General features: G+C 41.6%; 1 pseudogene; it reads right to left on the bottom strand.

The window, feature by feature from the left end:
• Nucleotides 1-498: 498 nt before the first annotated feature.
• Nucleotides 499-26,680, bottom strand: LOC147464403 (uncharacterized; annotated as a pseudogene).
• Between the last annotated feature and the right edge of the window lie 439 nt (nucleotides 26,681-27,119).

Genomic DNA, 27,119 nt, shown 5'->3' with positions numbered 1-27,119 from the left:
TTCAATTTCAAAGTCTGCGTAAGCTTGTTAGACATAAAACAATGCATACTACCCGACTCAATGAGAAAATTCACAATTTCAGTTCCTATCTTACCCCGAATTCTTATAACGGATGCCCTTAAACAATGAACAGACGTTATCATACATTTCATAGGAATTTCAGAGCACTTACCTTCCTCGTTCGCTTCCTCAATCGTGGTGTCCATTGCCGCTTCATATTGGCTTCCATTCGTGCAAGAACCACCTGATCGATCTCCTTATTTGGATATTCTAACGTCTTGTGACCTTGCTCACCGCAACGAAAACATAACCGAAATTTCCTTGCTCGTTCTAGAAAAGAGGATCATGTTGCCACCGCAGCGGTTGTCGTCTTCTTTGATTCTGATTTGCATCATTCTGACCCAAATTTTGATTGCGGTTGTTTACAGCATTCTGATTTGTACTCTGATTTCGATTGAAATTCTGATTCTGATTTGAAAAATTATTAGGTTGTCTTCTCTAATTATTTGTAAAATTCCTTCGGGGAAATTCAGTGTTTGTCTCAAAAGGCCTATTCTCCATTCTATGCCCGGTAGATATAATTCTGCTTGGAGTAGGGTTGCGGCTCTCATACTTCACCTTCTTCTCATAATTTTCGGCCTTCACAATAGCATCCAAAAAATCGATAGCTCCCGCACCCTTTACTTGATAATACAGATCTTTACGCAGCCCTTCGATAAATTTGTTTGTCAACGCCTCTCCTTCTACTTCAGGTGCATACTTGTGAAGTCGCATAAACTTCTCCTTATACTCATGTACAGTAAGACTTGGTTCGTCCTCAGGTTGCTGCTGAAACTTGTAAAACTCCATCTTTTATCCATTTCATAGTGTGGAGAACAGTATCTTTTATACGTTTGCGTTTTAAATTCCTCCCAAGTGATTGGAGTAACCTTTGTTCCCTGTTTAATGTATGCTTTCCACCAAAGCTTTGCGGTTTGTCGAAGATGAACAACTACAACCTTTGCCTTTGCTTCTTCAGAGAACTTCTTCAATGCAAAATAATCTTCTAACTCTTCAATCCATGCTTCGAGATCTTCGCCAGTTTTCTCGATGCCATTAAACTCGTTAATCTTTGCCTTCTTGAAGACTTGCTACAAAGCTGCCCTTTCAGAATCTTCATCTGCATCTTCTTCATCACGTCTCCTTCTTCGTCCTCTCCTTTCATTAGTTCCCGCTTCGCCGTCATCCCGCTCTCTTTCGTGTTGATGACCTCGACGTCCATCACCACCGTTCCCACCATCACCATCTCCATCATCACCACCATCACCACCGCCAGGTGCCCCAGCACCGACACAATGATTATTGTTTCCTGGTGGAATAGCATGATTTTCGTCTTCATGTTCGCCATGAAGCTCCACGTAGATATCAGGCTCTGGTGCTGCTTTGCCCCGCAGAGCCTCAACACGCTCCCGATTTGAAATTTCCAGATCTTCTCGTAGTCGCCGAATCAGGTCTTCTTACTCCTTTATCTTCTTCTCGTATCCGTCCATGTCCAGAATCAATCGCTTGCTCTGATACCAATTGTCACAGGAACAGAATAATAGAGATAGACATCAAAAGATAGAGAAAGAGATCTTTGTATTGATGGATTTTTGCAGAGTTTGATACAACAGAGGAGCAATAAAATATATGGGTGCACTCCGTTGTACGGAGCTCGAACCTCCCGACCACCCCTGAGCTTCAGTCCGCTTGCATGCAGCGTTTCACTCGAACTCGCACTCGCAGAAGAGGAGATCTGTGAATGATCCCCAAACGCACCACCCGTCTTTCTTTTCCTTCTTTTCCTCGAAAAGCATGCGACCTCTCAAAATAACCGCTTTTCTATTTTTGGCGTTTGGTCGACTCGACTTTCGCACCAAGTATACCTGTGAGAATAAAATAAGAACGTGATTGCGAAGCGATCCGTAAAGGTTAGATTTTTGAAACTTTTTTTTAGCTGTCTTTAACTGAACATAACTCCCAAACGGAGCCAAAACAGCCCAAGTCTGTTTCACACAATCTTGTTGCTCTCATTGCGCTCTTCGATGGCTATGTGATGGAAAATTTCCATAGCCTGCTCTGATTTGCTAAAAATCAATCTGCAAAACAGCATTTTCTACAAAAATGATGCAAAAACAGCAAATCTCACTTTTTTCTTAATCTTTGTTCCTCAACGAGCATCAAAACATCAGAATCTCTAAAGACTCAGAGAACCAAAGTTGTTCCTTATAACACAGGCTTCAATCGCTTCATACATCACTTTTCCAAAATCCCACGTTAACACCTTCAAAAATGACCCAGAAAGTGCCTTCCAGATCAAAAAATTTTATTGGACAAAAACAATCCACACATCCTTCTACACAGTGGACCAACTTTAAAACGGCCAAAACTTCCTAGAAAAACAAAATTTATTGCTAAAACACTTCAAACCAAGTCCTGTTACATTTAGGAAGAAACATCAAAGGGGCCAAAAGCGAGTGCGCTTTGCAAAGAGAAATTGAGTGTATTGCCATCATTGTTGCACCAAGACCTTCTTGGTGGATCAAAGTGTGGAGTAATGCCAAACATGCCAATCAATATTGCCACTCACTTCGGACATGGGGCATAAATTACACCTGTGACATGATGCTTTAATTGGTCGGAGAGTAATCTTGTATGAGGACTCCAACTCTCATGAATGCCTCATTGCATCAGTGTCGTGTGGCTCAAACGAGTGTTATCATATACATGTGGTAGTGATGTGTGTGAACACACTAGGACCACCGGGGCATTTTTTCCCTCTTTAGGAGGTTTTTTTCCTCGTCCATTGTATATATGCCCATCACTCTAGGGATATCCATCTTTCCACTGCACACTAAGTAATACACTCTCTATTGTGTTCCTTAAGCTTCCTTCATGTTCTCCAAGTTGTGTGCGTTTCCTTGCAACCCTAATTCCAACAATCGATATTAGAGCAGGTTGCATCCTTCCAGGCTCAGTCGCCAGCTGCTCCAGCACATGCCTCCTCACTTTCTTTGATTTTAGTGTGGTTTGGCGAGCATTCGCAAGTTGACAAAATTTTGGGAAAGGTATTAGAGCTTAGTTTGCTGAGTTTTTGATCCGGGCTCATTTTGGCCTCCGTCTCCACTACAGGCAGTACTGAACATGCTATTTCATCATTTTGTGCAGAATTTTTGTCAGTGCTATTTTCTACATAGCAGGTGCCTTACAGTCGTCTACGGTTTGTGCTATATAGCACGTGTTGTTCCCGCTTTGCTTCTCCCCTTTTTGGACAGTTTTCAAATCAGGTGCAACATTTACCATGGCTGACAACAACACAGATGTGTTCAAGATGTTTGCTGCTGAGAACAGATTGGATGGGGACAATTACCCTATGTGGGCTACATGATGCAGCATGTTCTTCTGTCAAAGGGCATCTGGACTATTGTGCAAGGCATTGATGTACATCCTGGTTTTGAGGATGCAGGCGATGTTGAGGATGTGGCAGGTCTTGTTGCAAGGATTGCTGCTATTAGAGTTGTTTTGCCTACAAAAGAACAATCTTGTTGGGATGTAAAGGATGCGTAGGCTCATGCATTGATTGCATTGTCTGTGAAGCACACCATTGTTCCGCACATTCGTTTAGCAAAATATGCAAAACAGGCTTGGGATATTTTGGCTGGTCTTTATGCAAGTCGCAATGAGACTAAAATTGCTTTGTTGTGTAAAGAGCTGGAGTAGAAGATTATGCATGAGGAAGATGATATGGACAATTTCCTTGCTGGTGTCAAGGATATCAATGAGCAACTTATTTCTGCAGGTGAAGTCATTTTAGACAGTTTCCTTGTGCAGACTGTTCTTGATGCCTTACCAGATTCTTACCAGACTTTTGCTAGTACTTGGAGACTTATGACCCAAGGAAATCTTGAAGTTGTCAAGTTTGATGCATTATGCACATTGCTATTGCAAGAGTCACTTTCCAGAAAAAACAAGATAGACAGCGTGCAGTTGAACAGGCTTTTATTGCTTCTCAAAGAAAGGGTGGTAAGCAATGTAGCCACTTCTTATGGTTTTGCTGCGAGTGGCAAAACTTCTGTTCCGAATGCTTCTGCTGGCAGTACTTTGTCTGGCAATTTTGGTGATAAGGAACAAAAATGCCATTATTGTAAAGCTAATGACCACTTGATCAAGCAGTGTCCTAAGTTGAAGGCCAAAGAGGCTAAGAAGAAAGAGGGTGGTTCCACTATCAATCAGCCATTATTGAGTCTTCTATGAAAGGAGACTGTGATGCTGATGTTGATGTAGAATGGGCTTTTAGTGCAGAGTGCACTTACAATCTTGTTGTCCATGATGCATGCATGTCAGTTGCTGCAGATTCACATGTGTGGTATTTTGACATTGGTTCTACAAATCACATTACCTCACATCGTGAATTATTCCCCTCTCTCGAGTCTGTCCCTCATGGGAATTCAGTCACTTGTGCCAACAATGCCTCTTATCCGGTTCAAGGAGTTGGAAAGATAGTGCTTACTGCTACAAATGACAGTCTTTTATACTTGTTGATGCACTTTATGTACCTAGGATCAAGAAGAATCTTTTGTCTGTATCTGCACTTGCTAGACTTGGACTTGTAGTCAAATTTGTGGATCACAGGTGTACAATAAAGATCTCAGTTTTGGTGATGAAATTGTTGCATCTGGGCTTTTGTGCCGTGGGCTGTATAAGCTCACTTTGTATGACAAGTGTGAACAAAATTTTGGAAATGCAGTTGCAGATTCAAGGGCTATTTCAGATGCAAAACTTTGGCATGCACACTTTGATCATATAAATTTTGCCAGTTTGCTGCGTTTGCAGAAATCTGATATGGTTGCTTCTTTGCCACCTCCTGAAGCACCTGTCAAACATGTTTGTGAAGGTTGTCTTTTGGGTAAAATGCAACGTTCTAAGTTTCCAAAGGATGGTTCAGTTAGGGCCACATGCAGGTTGCAGCTTGTGTATAGTGATGTTTATGGGCCCATGCAAACCCCGTCCTTGGGCAATTACCTATACGTTGTGACTTTCATTGATGATTACTCCAGGCATGCATGGGTATTTCCGCTTAAAGCAAAGTCCAAAGTTTTTATGTGCTTCAAATTTTTTTTTGGCTATGGCTGAAAATGTCTCGAAATGTACTATGGGCACCCTCCATTCCGATCGAGGGGGGAAGTATATGTCTCATGAATTTAATGCATTTCTGGCTAGTCATGGGATAAAACACCAATGTACAGTGCCTTACATGGCTCAGCAAAATGGTGTAGCTGAGAGGAAAAGAACGTCACTTATGGAAATGGCACGATGTATGGTCAAAAGTCAAGCTTTGCCGCATTCTTTTTGGCTTGAGGCCATCATGTTTGCCACTTATGTACTTAACAGGTGTTCTACAAAATCTCTGCAGTCTAACACTCCATATGAAGCATGGCATGATAGAAAACCTTCTATTGAGCACATGCGTGTTTTTGGTTGTTTGGCATATGCTTTGGTGCCACAAACATAGCGCAAAAAATTGAATGATAAGGGTGTCAAATGTATTTTTGTTGGTTATAGTGCTGAAAGCAAAGGTTACAGGTTGTATTATCCGCAAACAAAGCGTATTTTGGTTTCATGGGATGTAGTGTTTGTGGAAGATTCTGTTCAACCCTTGGTGCATGTACTAGAGACAATAATGTAACCTCACAGGACATTTATGACACTTTGTTGCCTCTTTTCAGTGGTGGAAGTTCAAATGTAAATTCAAATGAGGAAAATGTACAGCCTATGGGGGTTTTAGAAAATGTTATAGATGAGCCTATTACTGATGCAGATGTACAAGATGTACTTGATGAGGAAAAGGCTGAAAATGAGCAGGCTAGAGGTATGCCAAAATGGCTGATGTATACATTGCGTGACAGTAAATTGGATGCACCTTTGTCTAGTCGTACTCGTTTAGGCTCTCACCATGCATCTTATGCATCAGATTGTTACGCTTTGGCTGTGTCTAGCTTACATGATGTTGAGGAACCTCTTTCTTTTGATGAAGCACAAAATTCAAAAAATTGGATGGTTGCCATGCAATCAGAATATGATGCACTTATGGAAAATGACACATGGACTTTATGTGATTTGCCTCCTGGAAAAAAGGCCATTGGTATGAAGTGGGTTTACAAGTTGAAACGCAAGCCGGATGGTGAGATCGATCGCCATAAGGCTCGACTTGTTGCAAAGGGTTATGCACAACAAAAAGGCATAGATTATGAAGAGACTTTTTCTCCCACTTGTCATATGACTACTGTGCATTTTCTATGTGCATTGGCAACTCATTTTGGTTGGGATGTACATCAATCAGACATTGTTACCGCTTTCTTGAATGCTGACATGTTTGAGGAAGTTTATGTAATGCAGCCTTGCGGTTTTGTCAAGAAAGGACAAGAGGATAGAGTGTGCAGATGTAAGAAGTGTTTGTGTGGGTTGAAGCAATCTCCTCGTGCTTGGTATGAGAAAGCTGACACTTATTTGGTCAAACAAAGCTTTCGTAACAGTCCAACAGAAAGCACATTGTATGCAAAGCGTGAGGGGGATGTACTTCTCATTGTGGTTCTTTATGTAGATGATTTGTTGATCATTGGAGCAAATGAGAGACATATTACTGAGTTTAAGGCTGATTTGAATGCTACTTTCAAGATGAAAGATTTGGGGCTATTGCATCATTATCTGGGTATACAGTTTAAGCAATGTGATGGTGGTATTGGATTGTGTCAGAAAAGTTACATAGAGACATTGCTATGTAAGTTTGGACTTGAGTATTTCAAACCTATTGCCACTCCCATGGAAACAGGTTTGAAGTTGAGTCTACATGATGCTGGTGATCCTGCTGATGTCACTCTTTACCAAAATGCTATTGGCTGCCTCATTTATGTATGCAACACGAGGCCGGATATTTAGTTTTCAATCTCACAGGTTAGAGATTTATGCATAGCCCAGGGTCTAAGCATTGACAGGCTGTCAAGAGGATTTTTCACTACCTTAGTGGCACTTTACATCTTGGCTTGTTTTATCCCAACGGGGGGTCATTGCCGCCTGACATACATGATTTTTCGGACTCAGATTGGGCTGGTTGTTTTGACACACAGTTTCTGTTTCATGCTTGGCAGTTCATGTATATCATGGTTGAGCAAGAGGCAACCTACTGTGGCCACTTCGAGTTGTGAGGCTGAGTATAAGGCAGTCTTCACAACTACGGTTGAGTGTGTATGGCTCAGATGCCTTATGGATGATTTGGGTGTTGGATAGAACACTGCCAACACTATCTACACTGACAGTCAGAGTGCATTGGCAGTTGCAAGGAACCCAGTTTTTCATGCTCGCACAAAGCACATTGAGGTGCATTACCACTATGTCAGGGAGAGGTTCTCAGTAGGAGAGATCAGCTTGGCTTATGTGCCAACACAGGATAACCTTGCAGATCTTTTCACAAAGGCATTGTCTCGTGAGAAGCTTGAAGCTTTCCACAAAGCTTTGGGCTTACTCCCCTTTTTCGACTGATCATGCCCTCAAGGCATGGCACTTCCCTTTACTCATGTGCCAGTGATAGCCGTTTGTCGGCTATTCAAAATTGTTATAGTGAGCTACCTCACCCTATCAAATCACTCAAACATTGTGGTTATCTTCACCCTTTCACTGTACATAGGTGTGTGTGAGTTAGGGGACATTCTCCATGTCTCCTTAGAAACCCTCAATTAGCTAGTCATTGGGCTAGTTAAGCCAAAAAATAAAAAAAAGCATATTATGGTCTTTTTTGTGTGTAAATATTTCATTGTATATGGCCTAAATATAGGGATTTCTAGAATTTTTTTGATATTTTATTTAAATATTTATACCTAGGTGTGTGTTTTATTAAGTGTATGTACACCTTCTTTCATCCTCTTGCACCATAAGTATATTTTTTGTCAATGTGTACATACTCTAACCTCATAATTTTCTTTTATACAAATCACCCCCACATTTTCACCCTCACCCTCGGGAAAACAAAAAATTGATTTCTACTTTCTTAATCACGTTGATTTCAATATCTTTTCTCATATCCATAATTCTTTCGTATTTTTCTTATTATATACTCATAATTCTAACATTATGTGCTCATTGAGCTAAAATCCATGAATGGTCCATACACTAGTCCCACCATGTATATATTTCTTATTTCATCAATAATCCTCCTCCATGCATGTGTAAAGATAACTTGGATGCTTTGTATCATGATATGACAAAGGAGGGGCTCCCTCTTGGATGCATTGTGCAAATTCAACAAAGGAGTGAGTCCCTAAAAGAATTTTGCAGCATAAAAAACAGGTTTTTTCGTGAGATTTTTGACGCCTATCTCCGCTCAGAGTTTGAAGATATTGTCAACAAAGAAAATGTAGCCCATATGCTGAATAATCACCTCAAATTTTTTCATGATTTTTAAAGCTACCACCGGTGAGATAGCATTTTTTGAGTGGACCCTAATCTGCCCATTTTTCTCACAAAGTAACCCATAGTCTTCTCTCACCTCCTTTCCCACTTCCACACACACACACACACACACACACACTCATTCCTCTCAATCCCTCATTCAAACCTGCACCTTCCATGGTTTCTCTCACCTTCTTCACCATTAACCTCCCCTCTTACTTCCACAGCTCTCATATGAGCTCTACATGTACATACACCATCTCTATGCCTCTCTCTATTACTTCCAAAGTACAATTCCATCTTACCCCTGTCTATATACATAAAATTCAGCATGTAAACCATGTTTAACCTCTGCAAATTGAAAGATTTCATCAACCGAATTTTCATTTTCATCGCAATAATCAACCTTGACGACGGTGGCATAAAGGAGAGAATAAGACGAAGAGGATCGATAGTCATTTTGAGAACCTAGACAAGTAAGTCCTTCTTCAAGCTTCACCATCACAAGGATTTCCTCACTTCATTCAACCATCCACCCCATTCTACCCATTGTAAATATAACATTAACTTTCTAGTGATTACTAACACTAACCACTAACATACTAACACAAAATAGCCATTGACCTAACCATAAAACACACCTCACCTCAAGACATGTGCATAGTAAATCTCTCTCTCTCTCTCTCATTCCTTAAAACTCTACTTTCACCTTATCTACCATCAATAATGTTCTCTTTGAGCCCACATCCATGACTCAAGCAGACAAAGAAGTCCCGCAATGTTTTGATATTCATTAAAAAATCATCATCCTGATTTGTTAGCTTGTAAATTAGGATTTCCAATAATCTTACTGAAAGGTCTCCGACCTATAAATAGGCCCCTCTACTTCTTGTAAAACAAGCTCCAATATCTCACATAGCACCCCAACACTCTATGCGTGAGGAGAGACTTAGGCGTAGCAACCACTTTGTGAGCTTCACTTTTGGTGTGAGAGAAGCTTTCAAGCTACACATTGCAAGTGAGAGAGCGTGAGTTCAAAAAATCTCAAAACCACTATTATATATGCCCCTCCATCATCAATAAATTGAGGTTTGGTGCATCAAAGGCGTGGTTCGACATTCAAATCTTCGTCCTTCCATTTGTGCAATACGGTTTGGTGAATTCAAGGTGACTTGTGTATTTTGAGTTTTTATCAGTTGATCTTGTTTTAGAAAGTTTTTTAGTGTGTATTCATTGCCAATTTTGTGTCCATTGTAAGAGGGTATTGTGGTGAGAGGTCTCCCGCACCCTAAGACAATGTGTGTGTGTTGGCAATGTTTAGCATTCACTAAGCATTGAGTTAGTTTTGTACAAGCTCTATGATAGCATCATAACGAGCCATCTCCTTTTGCAAGTCACAAATAAGGTATTAGGCAAGATCCATTCCTCTCTCTCTTCTCTTTGCTTTTGCTCTCTCAAGTCCATTTTGTGTGTGTCTTGGTGTGAGGTTGCTTGTGTATGTTTTGTGGCGCATCTTCTCGGTTGTGACAAATCTCTCTTGCATCTTAGTTCGCATATGATAACTAGGTGGTGCCCCTATCTTGTTTGGATTTGGTTGTGGATGTGTTGTTGTGTTGTGCTTGTGGTCGCCCCAGCCCCAATTGAGCAGCACGAGAGCCTTGAGGGGTGTTTAGAGGTCGCCTCTCTTGTTGCTCGTCCCGGAACGCCTCAATTTTGGTGCCCCCAAAGAGGAGGGCTTGTGTATCTTTTTGTGTAGGTTCAACCTTTAGCATAGTCGAGTAGTTTGCATGAATCACAAGAATTTGTATGATCCTTTCATTCCCATTGCAAGGCAAAAGGCACACATAATTTTTTAGTACTAATTTGCAATTTCAACGTGTAATTTGTAGAATTTTAGGTCCTCTTAGGTTGGCCGAGATAAACGCTTCAGTAAATCCTTTTATTTTGCTTCTCATTAGGTACAACCTTAATTTGGATGTCTATATTTTTGTTGAAGAAGTACGAGCGAAAGTGCGACGCGAGAGAGAGTGCGAGAAGAAGAGCACGACGATATGGTGAACTCGCTCTACTGTAATGTGTAGAGCATAGTGAGTTCTTATTAGGTTTTTACAAAAGAATATGTGTACATACCTGGTGGCCCGCCCACTTACCTGGGCGACCACATTGGGATTTATACCCCAACAACCTCCCACTTAAAGTCCAATGTGGTACTTTAAGTGTGAGAGAAGCTACTATACAAGCTAATATACAAGAGATGTAGAGAAGTGATGTACTACCCTACACCTAACTGCTTGCAAAAATGCGCAAAGCTCTCTGAGGGAAGTCCTTTTGTAAGTAGATCAGCAGGATTTTCTATGGTGTGAACTTTGACAAGCTGAAGTTGCTTATCCTCGAGCATTTCCCTGATGAAATGATACTTCACATCCACATGCTTTGTCTTTGAGTGATAAACTGGATTGCGAGCCAATTGTATAGCACTTTGACTATCACAATATAACATAGGCATCTCTTCTTTGATTCCCAAATCTGTTACTAGTCGATTAAGCCAGATTGATTCTTTGCATGCCTCTGATGCTGCAACATATTCACCCTCTGTAGTAGACTGAGTAACACAATCTTGTAATCTAGAACGCCATGATACTGCTCCACCAGCCAATGTAAAGACATACCCTGACGTAGACCTTCGGTTGTCTAAGTCACCTGCATAATCTGAGTCTGTAAAACCCTTTACACTTAGCTCCTAACTCCCATAGCGTATACGCATACTCTTTGTAGCTTTTAGGTATCTCAATATTCCTTTCACTGCCTCCCAATGTTTCTTGCCTGGGTTTGACATGTATCGACTTACTACTCCCACTACAAATGCAATGTCTGGGAGAGTAACAATCATTGCATACATCAAACTACCCACTACAGACGCATATGGAATCTTATCCATTTCAGTCTGTTCTTCCTCAGACACCCGACAATCTTGTTTGCTAAGTTTCACATATGGTGGCAATGCAACACTCAATGCCTTTCCCTTCTCCATATTGAAACGTTGCAAAACCTTGTCAATATACTCTTTTTGAGATAACCAAATCAACTTCTTTGATCTGTCTCTCTCAATGCGCATACCAAGTATATGACTTGCCTCACCCATGTCTTTCATATCAAACGATTTTGCCATCTTTGCCTTCAAAGCTGAAATTTCTTCCAAGTGCTTGCCAGCAATGAACATGTCATCCACATACAAAATAAGGATCAGCCAACTACCATCCTTAGCCTTCTTTGTATATAGACAGTGATCGAACTCACTACGTTTGTAGCCTTGAGAAAGCATAAACTTGTGGAATTTATGGTACCATGCTCTCGGTGATTGTTTTAAGCCATAAAGACTCTTTAACAACTGGCATACCCAATCTTCCTTGCCTTTCTCAACAAACCCTTCTGGCTACTGCATGTAAATTTCCACATCTAAATCACCATGCAAGAACACTGTCTTGACATCCATTTGGTGCAACACAAAATCTAATATGGCAACCAATGCAAGAAAGCATCTCAATGTAGTCATCTTGACCACCAGAGAGAAGACTTCATCAAAGTCAATGCCTTGTTCTTGCTTAAAGCCCTTGGCAACAAGCCTTGCTTTGTACTTTGGCTGACTATCATGAGCGGTGATCTTATACCTGTAAACCCATTTACAAGGTAGAGCGGTTTTTCCCTATGGTAATTTAACTAGCTTCCATGTCCTGTTTTTATGCAGAGCTGTCATCTCTGACTGCATGGCCAATTGCCAATTCCCGGAGTCCTTCATTTGCACTGCTTCCTTGTAACATGAAGGCTCATTGCAATCAGTCAACATGACATAGTTCATAGATGGAACAAACCTATCAGGAGGTCGCGTGACACGTCCAGATCTACGCACAATAGGTGGCTCAGGCTCAGCCTCAACCTGTGGTTCCACTCTATCCTGTCCTTGCTCCTCTTGAGCCCTGACATTTTGTCTTGCACGTGCAGGTTCATCTTCTTGGAAGACAACTCTTCTAATCTCCTCAACCCTCTCTGGTTTAGAATGATATTTGGCTTCATTAAAGTGAACATCATTGCTGCGGACAACCTTTCTGGATTCGGGATCCCAAAGTCTGTACCCCATCTCACTAGAATTACCATAGCCTAGAAAGATGCACTTTCTACTCTTTGGCTCAAGTTTGTTCCTAAATTCCTTTGGAACGTGAGTATATGCCTTACAACCAAAGACTCTGAGATGCTTGTATGAGGGCATTTTGCCTGACCATACCATCTCTAGCACTGAATCCTTCTGCAAAACCTTGCTAGGAGATCTATTTACAAGATGAACAGCTGTTGATACAGCTTCAGCCCAAAACCCATTTGGCAGCTATGCATTAGACAACATACTTCTGACCTTCTCTTGTATGGTCCTATTCATCCTCTCAGCAACACCATTTTGAGGAGGATTCTAAGGAGAAGTAAGTTCACGTTTTATACCTTTTGACTCACAAAAGTCCTGAAAGGCCTTTGAAACATACTCTCCACCATTGTCAGTGCGTAAGCATTTAGGCTTCTTGCCACTGTGATTCTCCACAAGTGTCACAAACGTTTTGAAAACACTAAACGCTTCATCCTTGTGCTTGAGAAAGTAAACCCATACTTTCCTCGAGTAATCATCTATAAATGTCATAAAGTAAGAAGCTCCCCCTAGAGATAGGTTAGGCATAGGTCCACACAAATCACTATGAACAAGTGCCAACTGTGTATCTCTTCTACTGCTTCTATGCTTATGTGGCTGCTGTGTTTGCTTACCATACAGAAAATGTTCACAGAATTCAAAATCATTAAATGAAAAGCCAGGCAAATAACCAGAACGAGACAAGATTTCCATTCCCTTCTTGGACATATGTCCTAACCGGCTATGCCACAAAGAAACGTTCGGCTGCTCGGTTACATTGATTACATTTTTAGAGACATTTGATACATAAATCATGTAAAGTCCTCCAGACTTTACTCCATGTGCTACTGTCATAGAACCCTTGGATATCTTCCACATGTTCTCTCCAAAAGTGGTGACGTAGCCAGCATCATCAAGTAAACCTGTGCTAATCAAGCTCTTTGTAATTGTGGGAACATGTCTCACATTCTTCAGCGTGAAAGAAGAGCCATTCTGAAACTTCAATTGAACATCTCCAACACCTAAGATCTCACATGTCTGCCCATTGCCTAGCCGAACATGATCTTTAGTGGTCACATAAGAGATAAACCACTCCTTGTTTAGAGACACATGAAGTGATGCCCCTGAGTCTATAATCCAGTCACTCAGTGCATTTGCATCAGATGCTGTAAGAAGAGCTGAGTCCATTGTATTCTTCAAGAAGTAGATGTCTCCTGACACTAGACTGTCATCCTCTGCAACAGTGTTTGTCACATTTATTTCTTGAATCTTCACTGAGGACTTGTTCTTCTCACCATGGTCTTCAGCTTTCTCTTTGCCTTTTTCTGCTTTCCATTCTCTGTAGTCTCTTTTCATGTGACCCTTCTTGCCACAATGGTAGCATTCTATGTCACTCTTGCCTTTAGCACTGCGGGACTTGCTACGAGACTGATTCCTCTTTCCACCTTTGTACTTTTCTTTATTCCTTCCCATGAAAACTAAGGCTGTTCCTTTGCCTTTGTCCATTTTCTTTCTATTGGTTTCTTCAGTAAGCAGACTTCCTTCTACACCTGCTATGTTCAAAACATCTGGAGGTGCAGAATTACTCAAAGCTGTGCGAAAAGTGTCCCAACATTCCGGCAATGTGATCAACAGGAACATAGCTCTAACAGGTTCATCAAACTTGACACCTTGAGCTGACAACTGACTGTAGATGGTGTTGAATTCATTCAGATGATTGGACATAGGTGTCCCTTCTTTCATCTTCAAGTCAACAAGCTTCTTAAGCCAGTATACCTGTGAAGCTGCACTCTGCTTCTCATAAAGATCACTCAGCTTTGTCCATGCTTCATAAGCCGACATCTCGTCTGTTACATTGAAGTAAACGCTTTCTGCCAAAGTCAGCATAATCATAGAAAGTGCCAACTCATCCATTTCGCTCCATTCATCTTCATCCATATCTTCTGGTTTTATCCCCTTGAGCTTTATAGGTTTTATCTGCTTCTTTTGTACCAACACGTGCCAAATCTGCTGCTTCCACAATGGGAAATTGGTTCCATCCAGCTTCTTGATATTGTAAAGAGCAGCGTCCTGTGATCCAGCCATAGCTACGCTTCACAGTGGTTTACTTTCCTGGGAAAAATTCGGCAGAGTTTCCCCTGTAAACTGACCTTTGAACCAATGTCAACCTGTCAAATGAACCAAGAAAGCTTCAGATTCTGCATAAATTTTGGCAGAGTCTCCTTTGTAAAATGGCTATGGTGTACTAAAAAACAGACCAAAAAACAGCTCAAAAAACATTGTCTCTCTGACACTGTAAGCTCTGGGTAAACCTGTCCTGCACCTGTACTGTCTCTGACTCTCCTGTAAGCATAGACTGCAACAATCCCTCAACGGCAGTAAAGCAAAGATGCAATCCCAACTGTCTAACTCACAGTCAATACATCCTAGCTGCCTATCTAAGGGTGCTCGAGGGATCGCTCCAAGACCTGTATCACCGAAAGGATCTCAACATTCGAGAATCCCCCAGCTCAATAAAACCTCACTCGACCCTCAACAAAGGCTGCAGTAAATCTGACAGTACATAGACTTCCCACAAAGTCATACATCCACAAATTTCCCACTATATGTTGTAACCGCTGCAGCGGTTGTTTGCTGCGTGACTCACAGCCAACAAACCCTCAACAAACATACATCATCTCTGAAAATACATCCCATGTGGAAGTATCTGCAATGTCAGGATGAAATCAGGAATATCAAGCAGCAAACACAAGCTACCTGATGAACTAGTTGATGTCGCCTATAGTCTGTGTGTAGATGCGCTCGTGTCGTATGTGACACGCCTCCAAGAACTGTGAGCCGTCCTTCGATGTGTAGACAGCCACAAATCAACACTCTGGGAGTGTTGATGTCCTCAGCACCTACAGTCGTAGGCCGAAAACCCCAAATTTGCAGAGTCAGATCTGCACCCGCCGAGACCACGTAGTCGAAAATGGCCTGCGTAGACCTTTGTCGAAGCCGAACAGTGGCCGAGATGACCTCAGAATGAAATTCTGACAACACAGAGGCCTGCGGGTTCTCCCACAGGATTTGGGGCCGTGTCTTCGCGTAGCAAATTTCCCTCCAATCTGAGTTGGTGACTCTAGCCTCTTGCAGTGCTGCCTCGAGCCTCGATCTGAGCTCTGATACCAGTTGAAGGAGTACGAGCGGAAGTGCGACGCGAGAGAGAGTGCGAGAAGAAGAGCACGAGGATATGGTGAACTCGCTCTACTGTAATGTGTATAGCATAGTGAGTTCTTATTAGGTTTTTACAAAAGAATATGTGTACATACCTGGCGGCCCGCCCACTTACCTAGGCGACCACATTGGGCTTTATACCCCAACATTTGTTTTGTTTTAAGCATTAGGCCATGCATAGACAATGGATAATGGCCCAAAAATAGAGGTTTTCTCCTTCCATTTGACTCCACACATTAGAATAAATGTTGCAATTAGTAGAAAGATCCATTTTCAACAACGGATGATGTGCATGTTTGGTGCCCAAAGAGTAGGAGAAATTCTTGCATCACCAAACCCTGTCATCCTGCCTCTTGTTGATTATTATAGATCATTTGATATGCATATTTTTATTTTGTTGTAGAACAGCTTGCCATTTAGAAAACATTATTGTGTACATTTTTAAAGAAAAAAAAACGTGCTCACTTTGAAATCAATTCAATGGAAAGCCAATGCCAAATGTCTGGATGTCCTCTTTTCTTTGGAGAGCCTAGAGAGGCTGCAGAATTATTTTTAGCAAATTTCAAGATGTCTTGCCGTATCAAGAGGATAGTAACTCATCAAGAACGTTAGAAATGTTTAAAGTGGTCCTTAGGAAAGATGCTAGCACTTGGTTTGACTCTTTGCCTGAGAAAGTTAAGGGGAATTACACGGAATTTTTGAATCGTTTCAAGAAATACTTCTTTGATCCCCAAAACACTAAAAAATTATGGCAAGATATTGTTTCTCATAAGCAAAAAGTACTACTTATACAAGCAAGGGTTTCTACGTCTTTGGGCTCTATGGATACGAAATGTTTCTAGTCCTGGTGATGGTGCAAAATTTCTAAAGAAGGAGAGGTTCATAGTCATACTCTTTCCTGACCTTAAGGTAAGAGTTGAGGCGGGTACCCTTGCTACCTTTGATGCAGCAAAAACTAGGGCTACTGAGAAGTATAGGAAACTCAAGTGCTTAAGGGGAGAGGTTCCAATAGAAGGCCTAGACCCAAAGGTAAGTCACAAGCATCAACATCTAGGGAGCTTCCTGAGGTAACGACTGAAATGATTGAGAAGTTAAATGAATCTTTAAGCAGCCTGTCAATTCACCTTGCACAAGATGTAGGTCCAAAGGGACAAGCAAAGAAACCATAAGAGAGAGAGAGCCACGACCTAGGAGAGTCTTGCAATGTTAGAATTGCGGAGAGTCTGGACATGGGATGTATAATTGTCCTTGGCCCCGTGGAAGCCAGGGAGACCTAACTTGAATTACCCATTGATGAATGCAAGTGAAGGAACTGGTCAACAACCAAGGCTTCTACAAAGGCCAAATGGACCAAGACCACCTCCACAAGGGGTAGAAGGAGTTCCACCTTTGCCAGATCTAAATGTGCATGTGGTAGAGGTGACAAATTCACATGAGGTTGGCATGGAAGCAAATGGAATTAAGCGTGGCCAAGGAAAAGGTATAGAGAAAGAAGGAGTCACATCAGAGAGTGACCATGGACGAGGCAAGAAGGCAAAGGAGACCAAGGAAGCTAAGAGGAATCGACGTCGTATCAATATCCAAGACTTCCCTCTTGTACATGGTATGGATCCATACAACTTGTTGGAAGACATGAGAGGTAAGGGTCCTGATATCTCATGGCCTCAGTTTCTTGCATTATGCTCACAAGTTAGGAGAGATTTAACGAAAGTGGTTAGCACTAGGAGAAAGATAAAAGAGAGTGTGCCTGTTGTAAAAATTGCACATGCTGAAATGAAAAAGGATATTACACCTATGCTAGATTGTTACATCAAAGGAAGGTTGGTCAGGAAAGGTTTAGTGGATGGGGGTGCACAAATTTGCATCATGACAGAGGGACTCACGCAAAGACTAGGCATGCACATCCATGAAACACCTGAAATTAAAGTGAAAATGGAAAACAATAGCAAGGGTAGTTGCGTAGGCATTTGCAAAAATGTTTTTGTGGAGGCCTTTGGCATTAAGAAGGCAGTGGATTTCTATGTTATGTCTACCAAAGGAAATGGTTACCCATTTATCCTAGGAAGACCATGGATAATGAAAATGCGAGCTTTGCAGGATTGAGAGAGTGGAAGATTAATTTTCAGGAATGACAATCATAAGAAGGTTGTGTTTGACATGAAGGAGAAACGCCAAGAGGAACTCCATGAAGAATCATCTCAAAGTGAGATTGAAGAAGAATGGACCGATAACACTTCAGAAGAAGAAAGTAGCGGTAGCATTATTAAGGAGGAGTCTTCCATTGAAGTCATGGGGGTAAGGTTTAATCCAACCAGCCAAGAGACCTCTTGTCAAGGTTTGGAAGAGGTAGGTACTCAAGAGAACCAAAATGTGGAAGATGAAGGAATGTTAGAAGGTATGTTGTCTACAACACTTACAAAGGACGAAAGAGAGGAGTTCAAATGTGTGTTAATGAAATTTCCTAGGATTTTTGCTAAAGACTACACTGATGTGTGTGGAGTAGATGCTATTCAACACAAGATTGAGTTGAAGCCAGAGGCCACACCTAAGACTCAAAAGCTAGGAAGGTTAGGAGTCATCAAGGAGCAGGCTTTACTCAAGGAGGTAAGAAAGCTTCTAGTAGCAGGTTTCATTTATCCAGTGGAGAATTCAGAGTGGGTCTCTCCCATTGTTGTCACTCCCAAGAAAAACTGCAAGTGGAGAGTGTGTGTGGATTACCGTCCACTGAATGAGGCAACAAAAAGAGACCACTTTCCCCTCCAGGTGGTCATGAAAGAAAAGGTCAATCTACGAGGTTCAACTAGCAACAATGAAGCAGAATATGAGACACTACCTCATGGTTTAAAGGTATGCATTGGCCAAGGTATACAACGTCTCATGGTAAAGGGGGATACACTTCTCATTGTGAAGCAGATTTTAGGCATTTGGGCATGCAAGAATGAAAGCCTAAGGACAAAGGTTCATGTCATCCGTAGGTTGTTTAATCAATTTGAAGAAGTATAACTATATCATATTCCTAGGAAACAAAATGAAGATGCCGATCTACTTGCACAACAAGCAGTTACATGTGTTGAGAAAGAAGTGCAGGTCGTCATGGTGGCAGAAGCTGTCAAGCAACCAAGATACTAGGGATTGGAGTCATTGGCTCCCATTATTGGTTACATTTTGGAGGGCGAGTTTCCACAAGACTTCACAAAAGCTCAGAAGAGGAGACTCATGAAGAAGGCAAGTTTTTATCTCTTCCTAGAAGGATCCCTCTACCAAAGAGGGAGGGATCAAGTGTGCTGAAGAGTACCAACTATCAAGGAAATTTCAGCCATTCTAAAAGGTTTTAATGAAGAGATATGTGGTGGTCATTTTGCCCAAGAGTTAACTGTGAGGAAGATTTTACTTGCGGGGTATGTTTGGCCAAGCTTGCATGTAGATGTCCAACATTGGTGTAAAAGTTGTCACAATTGTTAGGTAAATAGAAATAGAAGGTTGGTGCATGGTCCGAGGCAAATAGTGCTTGCAAATGGACCCTTTGAAAAGTGGGGCATTGATGATATGGGTCCTCTTCCTAGAACAAAAAATGGTAAACTCTACATCCTAGTGGCTGTAGATTACATGACTAGGATAGAGGCTCAAAGTGTGGCAAGGGTAAATGGGAAAACAGTGAGCAAGTTTGTCCACACTAATATTTTTTGTAGATTTGACACACCTCTGGAGATTGTGTCTGATAATGGTCTAGGGTTCAAGAAGGGTTTACTCACAGAAGTTAGTGAAGAGCTTCACATTCTACATCATCATAGCACACCCTACTACCCACTGTCAAAGGCGGCTATCTCATGTAAGAATTGTTCCACGAAGCATGAGTGTAACTCCAGCCAAAATGCTAAGGGGCCAAACAATGAAGATCTCGTCAAGGACTCTGAAGCACACTCTTTGGAAAAGATGCTCTATGATGGTACATGAATATACCATCATCCTGGGGGAGGGCTAATGATAGCCGTTTTTTGGCTATTTGAAATTGTCATAGTGAGTTACCTCACCCTATCAAATCACTCAAAAACTGTGGTTATCTTCACCTTTTCACTGTACATAGGTGTGTGTGAGTTAGGGGACTTTCCTATGTCTCCTTAAAACCCTCAATTAGCTAGTCATTGGGCTAGTTAAGCCAAAAAAATAAAAAAAAATAAAAAAATGTATATTATGGCCTTTTTTGTGTAAATATTTCCTTGTATATGGCCTAAAAATAGTGATTTTTAGAATTATTTTGATATTTTATTTAAATATTTTTATGTATGTGTGTGTTTTATTAAGCATATGTACTCCTTCTTTCATCCTCTTGCACCGTACGTATATTTTTTGTCAATGTGTACATACTCTAACCTCATAATTTTCTTTTATACAAATCACCCCCACATTTTCACCCTCACCCTTGGAAAAACAAAAAATTGATTTCTACTTTCTTAGTCACGTTTATTTTATTATTTTTATTTACATACCTTTTCTTCTTTCACCCAAAATACTACAAAAGAGGGACCATATCATATGATTCCAATATCTTTTTTCATATCAATAATTCTTCCATATTTTTTCTTATTATATACTCATAATTCTAACACCATGTGCTCATTGAGCTAAAATCCATGAATGGTCCATACACTAGTCCCACCATGTATATATTTCTTATTTCATCAATAATCCTCCTCCATGCATGTGTAAAGGTAACTTGGATGCTTTCTATCGTGATATGACAAAAGAGGGGCTCACTCTTGGATGAATTGTGCAAATTCAACAAAGGAGGGGGCCACTAAAAGACTTTTGCAACATAAAAAACGGGTTGTTTTGGGATATTTCTGGCGCCTATCTCCGCTCGGAATTTGAAGATGTAATCAACAGACAAAATGTAGCCCATATGCTGAGTGGACCCCAGTCTGCCGACTTTTCTCACAAAGTAACCCATAGTCTTCGCTCACCTCCTTTCCCACTTCCACACACACACACACATTCATTCCTCTCAATCCCTCACTCAAACCTGCACCTTCCATGGTTTCTCTCACCTTCTTCACCATTAACCTCCCCTCTTACTTCCACAACTCTCATATGAGCTCTACATGTACATACACCATCTCTATGCCTCTCTCTATTACTTCCAAAATACAATTCCATCTTACCCCTCTCTATATACATAAATTCAGCGTGTAAAACATGTTTAACCTCTGCAAATTGAGAAATTTCATCAACCGAATTGACATTTTCAGCGCGATAATCAACCTTGACAATGGTGGCATAAAGGAGAGAAGAAGACGAAGAGGATTGATAATCATTTTGAGAACCTACACAAGTAAGTCCTTCTTCAAGCTTCACCATCACAAGGATTTCCTCACTTCATTAAACCATCTTACTTCAACCATCCACCTCATTCTACCCATTGTAAATATAACATTAACTTTCTAGTGATTACTAACACCAACCACTAACATACTAACACAAAATAGCCATTGACCTAACCATAAAAGACACCTCACCTCAAGACATGTGCATAGTAACTCTCTCTCTCTCTCTCTCTCTCTCTCTCTCTCTCTCATTTCTTAAAACTCTACTTTCACCTTATGTACCATCAATAATGCTCTCTTTTGAGCCCACATCCATGACTCAAGCAGACAAAGAAGGCCCGCAATGTTTTGATATTCATTAAAAAATCATTATCCAGATTTGTTTGCTTGTAAATTAGGATTTCTAATAATCTTAATGAGGGGTTTCCAACCTATAAATAGGCCCCTCTCCTTCTTGTAAAACAATCTTCAATATCTCACATAGCACCCCAACACTCTATGCGTGAGGAGAGACTTAGGCGTAGCAACCACTTTGTGAGCTTCACTTTTGGTGTGAGAGAAGCTTTCAAGCTACACATTGCAAGTGAGAGAGCGCGAGTTCAAAAAATCTCAAAACCACTATTGTATATGCCCCTCCATCATCAATAAATTGAGGTTTGGTGCATCAAAGGCGTGATTCGACATTCAAATCTTCGTCCTTCCATTTGTGCAATACGGTTTGGTGAATTCAAGGTGGCTTGTGTATTTTAAGTTTCTATCGTTTGATCTTGTTTTAGAAAGCGTTTTAGTGTGTTTTCATTGCCAATTTTGTGTCGATTGTAAGAGGGTATTGTGGTGAGAGGTCTCCCACACCCTAAGACAATGTGTGTGTGTTGGCAGTGTTTAGCATTTCACTAAGCATTGAGTTAGTTTTGTACAAGCTCTACGATAGCATCATAAGGAGCCATCTCCATTTGCAAGTCACAAATAAGGTATTACACAAGATCCATTCCTCTCTGTTTTCCCTTTTCTCTTTCTCTCTCTGGTCCATTTTGTGTGCGTCTTGGTGTGAGGTTGCTTATGTGTGTTTTGTGGCGCATCTTCTCGGTTGTGACAAAATCTCTCTTGCGTCTTAGTTCGCATACCATAACTAGGTGGTGCCCCTATCTTGTTTGGATTTGGTTGTGGGTGTGTTGTTGTGTTGTGCTTGTGGTTGCCCCAGCCCTAATTGAGCAGCACGGGAGCCTTGAGGGGTGTTTAGAGGTCGCCTCTCTTGTTGCCTGGCCCAGACTGCCTCACTAGCTCTCGTTCACCGCATCTCTCCAGGGGGTATTTGTTACCATATACATGTGGTAGTGATGTGTGTGAACACACTAGGACCGCCGTGGAATTTTTTCCCTCTTTAAGAGGTTTTCCCCCCTGTGCATTGTATATACGCCCATCACTCTAGGGCTATCCATCTTTCCATTGCACACTTAGTAATACACTCTCTATTGTGTGCCTTGAGCTTCCTTTGTCTTCTCCAAGATGTGTGTGTTTCCTTGCAACCCTAATTCCAAGAGTGTGGGCATTAAGGTGAAAAACTCTTAACTTTCTCGAGTCTGACTCTGTGCTTTTATCTAAATATTGGGATTTTAAATTTTTTTTATAAAGTTTTAAACAAACATTGTAAATTTTTGAAACCAAAAGATTCAATGTTACCCGTGTTTCCAAAAACTTGTGTTTTTTTCTTATCTTTCCCTTTTGTGTGGACAATTGTACATATGCCGAGAGAGAGAGAGAGAGAGAGAGAGAGAGAGAGAGAGAGAGAGAGAGAGAGAGAGAGAGAGAGAGATAGTTTATCCTAATGAGGCTTTGTGTCCCTGGGTTTATATCTTTTGTATTGAAATGTGAAATGGTTTGATCATACCTAGGTTTATGTCTAGCGTGCCTAGGCCTAGGTTTATACTTCATTGGATTCATCATATTCATTGCTATTGGAAGGCCTTAACCCTCGACAAAAATGGGCATGCTTAGGAAGAAGCATCAAAGGGGCAATGTATTGTTGGTGGACCAAGAGTGTGGACTTGTGCCAAACGTACCAAGCACTATTGCCACTACCTTCACGACAAGGAGGACAAGTCTATGTAAATCAGCCCAAGTTTTACTCTATGCTTCTCTCTAAGAATTAGGTTTTTTTTTTTGTCGAACAACTCCCAATTTTCTAAAATTGAGACTTGTAAAGTTTCTTCAAGTTTACATGAACCAATGTTTCTGATGGAACTTTCCCTTCCGTGAAGGCATTTCTACATGTGCTGCGAGAGAGAGAGAGAGAGAGAGAGAGAGAGAGAGAGAGAGAGAGAGAGAGAGAGAGAGAGAGAGAGAGAGAGAGAGAGAGAGAGAGAGAGAGAGAGAGAGAGAGAGAGAGTTTGTATACCATATGCAAGTGTAAACCAAGGCATAGACAGCCTAGTGTAAACCCAGGCAGTTAAGGGCAATGGTAAACCCATGCATTAGTGGTGGAGATAGATAGATAGATTGAATTATTGTCCACGGAGGTCAGATATGACCTATGGGACCAAAAACAGACATTGCAACGGTTGCACATTAAGCGAAAGATGACGATACATATCAGTTAGGGACTGAGGGTCCGTTAAGGTGATGAGAGAAGAAAATAGAAACCTAGGGGGAGTCAACTGTGGGGAGGGCCGGTTTGGGATTTCAAAACTCCTGGATGATGGATTTACCGCCTTGATAGATTGCCCATTTTCCTTCTTTGCGTGCTTCACGTACCTTCTTGAGCTCTTCACTTTTGTGTTTTTGTAACGGAGTGAGTTCTTCTGCAATCCAAAGCTTGGTATCTTCGAGAAGACGTGATTGTTGAAGAAGCTTGAGCTGACCCTCTCGAATTTCGAATTCAAGGATGGCATGTCCACTTGGTATGCACTTGTTAGGGCCTCCCAAAGTGATACACTCTATTACGTTGTACTCAAGTTGGATCGGTTGGAGAGTTCCGTTGAGAAAATTGATGCGCTCCGAGAAGTCTTTCTCGGTCGTATCCCATGCTTGACGTAGTCCACCAATGTGCACCTTGAGGGCATTTTCTTCTTGGAGTCGTTGTTCTCAAAGCTCTACTACCACACATGTCTTCACCTTTGCAATTGTTGCCGAGTGGGTTTCGATGGTCTTCGCTTCGACTTCTTTCACTTTGTTGGTGGTGAGATTGACCATGGAGTCAAATCGTGCCTCGAGCTTGCAAAGGCGAGCTTTGAGGTCGCGTTCTCTTCCATGACCCAGTCAAGGTTGCTTGGAGGCGCTTGATTCGATTGAATTTGTTTGGAGCTACTAAAATGGTGGCAAAACTCAGCCAAAGCATTCAAATATGGTCAATTTACCTCTCATTTACCACCCATGTGTACATTTCCAGGTTCTTAGAAAAAATATCATCTCGAGTGTTCATAGATGGGCAAGAAAAGGAAGATGTCAGGCGGAGAGCTAGTAGCTATGTTTGGTAGCATTGGGACATCGGGAAGGATGGCATTGCTACAAACATTGTCGAGTTTTCATATAAAAGCTAGCTATATGCCGTCTTGAAGAAGGGGGCACAAATAAAACAAAGGTGGGCAATACACATCTTGTCACTCTTGTCAAACATAACTATGAAGTATTTAAGCTTGAAATTAATAGAATATTGCCTATCAATCTTAGAGAGAGAGAGAGAGAGAGAGAGAGAGAGAGAGAGAGAAAGAGAAGAAGAAGAAGAAGAAGAAGAAGAAGAAGAAAAAGAGGGTTTTAATGTCATAGGACACTATCCCAACCATGTGAGGAGTGTTGAACTCAAGACATGTTATGAGAGAGAGAGAGAGAGAGAGAGAGAGAGAGAGAGAGAGAGAGAGAGAGAGAGAGAGAGAGAGAGAGAGAGAGAGAGAGAGAGAGAGCTTGTATACCATGTGCAAGTGTGCTCCAAGGCATTGTTTAGTATAGTGTAAACCCAAAAAATTTAGGGCAAGAGTATCTTCTGGCATTAGATAGATAGATAGATAGATAGATAGATAGATAGATAGAGAGAGAGAGAGAGAGAGAGAGAGAGAGAGAGAGAGAGAGAGAGAGAGAGAGAGAGAGAGAGAGAGAGAGAGAGAGAGAGAGAGAGAGAGAGAGACTCACATGGTTTTTGTAGCCTTGCCGTATCTTCTTCATTATAGCATCTTTCTTCATCTCTTGCACAACATCAACCTTTCGCGTACGAGCCGCCACAAAGTCAAGGAGAAAGTAATCTTTGGTGCATCGTACTTTCTTCTTGTTGATACAATCCTAGGCTTCCAAGCACCTAATGAGGGCCCTTGCTTGAATAGGCTTGCGACTCAACTCGTTCTTGTGGTCCACGCCTTCAAATCGCTCTGTCGCACATAACCTATCTCTTTGTGTAGACTTTGGAATGGGGTTTAAAGAAGCATGAGTCACCCTCCCTCCCACTCTATATGGAATCTCTACCCTCAGCCCATGTTCCTTACGAAGGTGGTCCACCATATGTTGCCGCTTGTCAATCCGCATGTTTCTACTTGGGCAAGCCGGATCTACTCAGCACATCCGGATGAGCTTCCCATCAACATAAAGCTCTGCACATGGTCGGGATGATTTCAATGAGTCGGCTCTCTGTACTTGTATAAAAGAGCATACCTGCATAGCTTTAGAAATGGTAGGCAAGACTTGTTAACCCAAATATAAACATGGGCATGCTCGAGACTAAATGTAGACCCAGGTCAGGGAGGGACAAATCACAGGACCGACGTTCAATGCTTGAGAGGTTCTGGCCTTTGTTTGCTTGAGTGTAGATCCTGAACTGGCCCCTTATATTTCAAGAAGCTTTCTCTTATTTCCTTTGGCTTCTTTTGTGGTGGCAATTGTAGCATTTGGCTTGGGTGTCTCCTGCTCTATTGAAGCTTTCCCTTCCCCTTTACTAGCCACCTTGGGTTGTTTCTCTACCTCACGACCCTTCCAATGGACAGTTGAGGGCTTTTGAACCACATCTATACCTTTCTCCTTCGGATTCACCAGAGACTTCTTTGCTTTAGATCTCTTCATTGTGACCTTCTCCTTGGGCTTCACAAGGGGCCTCTTCGCATCGGAACCCTTCGTTTCGACCTTCTCTTTGGGCTTCACAAGCAACCTCTTTCCATCTGCACTATTGGCTTGATCTTGTCTAGCTTTTCCATCCGGGCCTTCATCAAGCTTCGGGTTTAACCTCTACCCCCAAACAAAACCTTGGGATCTCAACCCACATTATAAAAAGAGAAGCCATGAAATGCTATCTTTTAGCACCACGGACTTGACAGATAAACCTGGACAATCCCGGCACGGCATGAAAACCTTGGCAAGCCCCATGTGCAAACATGGGCCCAACATGTAAACCCAGGTGAGCCCCAGTTGGAGAAGGTGAAAATACCTGCATCCCTCTCTTTGTCACCAACTCCACAATGGCGAGATCCTCATGCAGCATTTGTGACCCATCCCCGTGCGAAGGTATGGCTATCTTATTACCCTTCTCAATACACTACATAAAGAGCAACAATTACATCGCACCCCAATGGCCATGATCAGGTGTAAACCCGAACAACTTGCATTTTCTTGGAAGTGGCCTCATGCAATACTTGGACCTTTGTTTATTTCTCCTTCTCAACACCTACAGTAATCAAAAATACATTTCAGTGATGAGCACGGTATACTTGCAATGCCCACCTCTCTCAGTTTTTCCACCACAATATATGCTGCACATTTTGTAAGGCCCCCATATGAGGAGAAGCCCATGGTGCACATATATTTGGTGGATTCCAGCTTTGCACGACGCTGATGAGATCTCTATTTGGGATCATGGATGGTACAGAGCAAATTCAGGGGCAACTTTGGGGGCCTCCCAGACTTTTTTTTTTCCCTTCGCCAGAATATTCCCTTTCGCTGAAATATCTTAGCCGGACGACGGCTGGAAGACAATCGAAAAA

The sequence above is a fragment of the Adiantum capillus-veneris genome, chromosome 1 (genome assembly GCF_014529385.1).
Source record: "Adiantum capillus-veneris isolate H3 chromosome 1, ASM1452938v2, whole genome shotgun sequence".
Lineage (NCBI taxonomy): Eukaryota > Viridiplantae > Streptophyta > Polypodiopsida > Polypodiales > Pteridaceae > Adiantum > Adiantum capillus-veneris.
The sequence above is the reverse complement of the archived record's forward strand: the minus strand, read 5'-3'. Positions and strand labels throughout refer to the sequence as shown.